This window comes from Etheostoma cragini, chromosome 23, assembly GCF_013103735.1.
Source record: "Etheostoma cragini isolate CJK2018 chromosome 23, CSU_Ecrag_1.0, whole genome shotgun sequence".
NCBI lineage: Eukaryota > Metazoa > Chordata > Actinopteri > Perciformes > Percidae > Etheostoma > Etheostoma cragini.
In genome coordinates, this window is record NC_048429.1 from 975,455 (window position 1) to 979,964 (window position 4,510).

At 41.5% G+C, this 4,510-nt stretch overlaps 1 protein-coding gene across 1 annotated transcript in view; it reads right to left on the reverse strand.

Annotated features, from left to right (window-relative positions):
• The window catches only part of dyrk2 (dual-specificity tyrosine-(Y)-phosphorylation regulated kinase 2), a 16,555-nt gene extending 13,441 nt beyond the window's left edge, over positions 1 to 3,114 (reverse strand). Inside the window, exon 1 of the mRNA XM_034863122.1 lies at positions 2,890 to 3,114. The gene's annotated coding sequence lies outside the window, so the exon portion shown is untranslated. The remainder of the gene's footprint in view (positions 1 to 2,889) is intronic.
• Between the last annotated feature and the right edge of the window lie 1,396 nt (positions 3,115 to 4,510).

A 4,510-nucleotide genomic window follows, 5' to 3' on the forward strand; every position in this document is an offset into this window, starting at 1 on the left:
GGGGGGGGGGGGTGGAGGGGGTCACCAGCGCTGACTCATCTGCTCTCTAATATGTCTTTTCCACCAAGGCGGTTCTGGTTCTGAGTCGGGGCCAGATATTTGAACCGGTTCTTTGCTTTTCCACATAAATAAACCTGGCTTTGGGCCAAGAAAACCGGTTCCCTCTCAGCACCAACGTAGCGCTGGTCTAGAGATAAGACCCGGTTACGTCAGGTGCTGGGGGGGCGGGGTTATCATGACGTTTGAAAACCAAAACTTCTGGCGGCCATTTTGAAAACCCCGGTCAGCTGTTAACCATAGAGAGCTGTTAATGTTGCGTTGGGTGGAATCAATCATGTTATTTTGTGGAATTAAAAAGAACATTGATATATGAAAACATGAAGACAACATGAAGACACCATGAGGACACCATGAGGGCAACATGGGGACAACATGAGGACAACATGAAGACAACATGGGGACAACATGAGGACAACACGAGGACAACATGAGGGCAACATGAAGGCAACATGAGGACATGGGGACAACACGAGGACAACATGAGGACATGGGGACGACACAGGGACAACATGAAGACGACATGAGGACAACATGAAGACAACATGGGGACAACATGGGGACAACATGAGGGCAACATGGGGACGACATGGGGACGACATGAGGACAACATGAAGACAACATGAGGGCAACATGAAGACAACATGGGGACAACATGAGGGCAACATGAAGACAACATGAGGGCAACATGAAGACAACATGAGGACAACATGAAGACAACATGAAGACAACATGAGGGCAACATGAAGACAACATGAGGGCAACATGAAGACAACATGAGGGCAACATGAGGACAACATGAAGACAACATGAAGACAACATGAGGGCAACATGAGGGCAACATGAGGACATGGGGACGACATGGGGACAACACGAGGACATCAGGAGGACGACACGGGGACAACATGAAAACAACATGAGGGCAACATGAAGACAACATGAGGACAACATGAGGACAACATGAGGACAACATGAGGACAACATGAAGACAACATGAGGACAACATGAGGACAACATGAAGACAACATGAAGACAACATGGGGACAACATGAAGACAACATGAGGACAACATGAGTGTTAGGTACATTTTTTGGCTACTCTACCCACCTCTGATTGTAACATATTCATACCTGTCTCTTACAGTTTACATCCCTACTACATTTCTGTTTATTCTGTGTATTATTTTGTATTGCTACTTATTTGTGCACCTCTGTTAGATGCTAAACTACATTTAGTTGCCTCAGTACTCAACGGCAACAAAGACGGATCTAATCCCTCTAATCGAATCAGGGCTACGTAATGGCGGCGAATAACAGCTTGTCTTAGTTACAACAGTATTTAACCTATTCCACATTTTACTCTGCAATACTTCCTGTTATTACACATGCTAATACAGGTACTACAGCCTGCCTGACGCTGGATTTTTGTTAATCAACATGACGTAAACAAGCGTTTTTGGATAAGCTTCATTTATAATTGTTTCTTTTTTGTGTTCTTCTTTAGACGTGAACGCTGTTATGTACCGAGCAGGACATTTGAGGACAAAATATGTTCCCAAATTATCTCAAAAGTACCTTTAAACTGCAATTTCATGCTACTTTTGTTCGATATACGAGCTAAAAACAAGCCAATTAATATGACCATGACTACACATTGATCTGGATCTTATAACAAGTGTCTGTAACCAAATTGACATTATTTATTTACATTTAAACTATGACACATCTATGCAGCATTCTTTAAATACCCATCACCACGATGGAAACATCTTCTTATGAGATATTACTTTATGAAGCTGTAAAACAAAAGTTTCAGGCACATGCTCCTGCATGAATATTAACACCTAATAATAGCTCCATAACTGCATTGGCATGTGTTTGTCATCCCACTACAATCAGATAAGGCGTATTTAAGAGATGACAGCAATAATAAATGCATTATACTGACTTTAAAACAAATCTCTGACCGAAATGAACCGAATCTTTATTTCTGTGAGCCGAGCTGGAGGCCAGAAATTACCAAGCAACACACACACACTAACGTTAAAAAACACCAAATACCACCAATTATCGTGTCTAACATCTACCCAAAAATCACCTGTCACGTGTGGGTTGATACAGTTACTAACGCGTTGCAAAGCAGCTATAAACAGGCAGTAAACACACCGGGAAACCTGTTCCTACTGCTGCTGTCACTTCTGATCCGTTGTTAGCTAAAGATGGGCGAATCGAGTCGGATTAAAGAATCGGTCACTTCAAATCGATTCATTTAATTGTATTGAGCCGTTCAAATTTTGATGATTAACGGCCATCAGAGGAGCATGTAAACGCTCTGTTTACATGTACATGCACGGCTCAGTAGCAAAAGTGAGGGAATTAGGAGCACTGGCACATCGAAAGGGTCGACAGGCTGACCGGGTACGTACCGGACACCGTAAAAAGAGTCGTTCAATGACATCGATTCGTTCGTTTTCGCCCATCCCCAGTGCTAGCTAGCTAGCTAAAAATAAACCTGACAGCCGTTTGGAGCGGCTTCCATCTGATCTGCTTAGTTTCTACAGTAACGGCTTCTCCTCTGGCTGCCATTTTTAAAAACAAAAACAAGATGACATGTATTTTAATGAGCAGAGAAAGACAGCTTATTTGTATTTAGGATAGCTAGCAGAGCTTTCAGCCCTCCCCTCAACTGTTTTTTATCCGCTTCTGACTTATTACGTTTTAATTTACGCTAAATTTAATAGAGCTAACGAGAAGCGGAAGTCTTAGCGGTGTGTCCCCGCCACACTGGCCGGGCTTAAGTGCCCTCAGCCCGGCTACAGAGGCTTGTGCTCACCCGTCGGGAGGACCGAGGTTCCGGGCTTCTTAGTCAACATGGCGGCCGCTCCTCTCTCCTTCTCCACTGGACACAAACGGACAGGACACCTCCTCTTCCTCCATCCGCAGCTCCTCCTCTTCCTCCTCCCTAAAATTACTCCTCCTCTTTCTAAATCCTCCTTTTCACTCCTCCACTCCTCTTCTGTTTCCGACATGCAGTTCATCCTCTTCCTCCCCCCTTTTTTATATCATTTAAAAGAACATTTTGAACAAAAATTACATTCAAAAAAAATCTTGACCACTAATAATTATATTATTATTAGTAGTAGTAGTAGTATTATAAATACCAAGTACTTTCCTTTACTTAACTTAAAGTATTAATACCCCACTGTAAAATAATCTCTTACAAGTTAAAGTCCTGCATTGACAAATATTATACTATACTACTATTTATTCTATACTTATACTATTATATAGTCTAATATTGGATTATTATTGCTCATGCATTAATGTAAAAGCAGGGTTTTACTGATGGGAGTTGGTGGAGCTCATTTTAAAATTTTAACTAATGAATAATTTCATTACAGATTTCTCTGCTAATTATTTTTTTCATTAATCAATTGATGATTTTTTTTTGGGGTTATTTGTGTAAAAAAACGGTGAAAATAGAGACAAATAGCGTCATAATAACCCAAAGCACAGAGTGAAATCTTCACAATGTTTGTTTTCTCCGACCAACAATCCAAACCTCAACATTATTAATAATAAATTACCATTATTAACGTTATTAGAAGAAAAAAACATAGTTTTTTTGGACATTTTTTCCACGTTGTTGTCGCCTTTTTGGATTTTTTTGGCGCTTTTTTTAATACAAGATCTCAACCCCCCCAATGTTGAACCCACAGTTACCATTGCTACGTCACAATATCGTTGAGATTTTAAATTTATTGCAGTATTCTGTGATATATTGTGATGTATTACCTTTTTCCCAACTTCAGATCATGTCCCCAAAGGAAACTTTGTCAACATCTGTTTCATCTAAGAAGAAAAATGTCTTCATGTTTGTTCATCTCACTTCAATGTTGAACGTGAGAATAAGAAAAATAAATCTCAACTCAAGGTCCACTTCCCACCATTTTTACCCAAAAGACAAGTTTCCAAACCTCACGTTACATTTTTTCTCTTTTTGTCTAACTAGTATTAATCAAACTGCAGGACACCATGGCAACAATAACAATGCCTCACACTGTGTTAGCAATTGAGCTAGTGGAATAACGGATGATGCTAGTCACCAGGGTGTCCAGAAGACGTGGAGATGAAGGAGATGAAGCTTGTGTTGCAGAGTGGACTGGGTTCTCCATCTCTCTGTCAGGTGCTTCCCATGTGAGGACATCTCCACTCACACACCGTTGGGTTGTGTGTTCGGCTGCCTGGAGACCGACAACATGTTTACATCAGAGACACAGGAGAGCTTCCGTGTTGCTTCAGGGCAGTGTGTGGGTGTGTGCTGGTGTGTGTGTGTGTGTGAGCGTGTGTGTTGGTGTGTGTGTGTTGGTGTGTGTGTGAGCGTGTGTGTGTGTGTTGGTGAGCGTGTGTGTATGTGTGTGTTGGTGTGTGTGTGTGTGTGTGTGTGTTGGTGT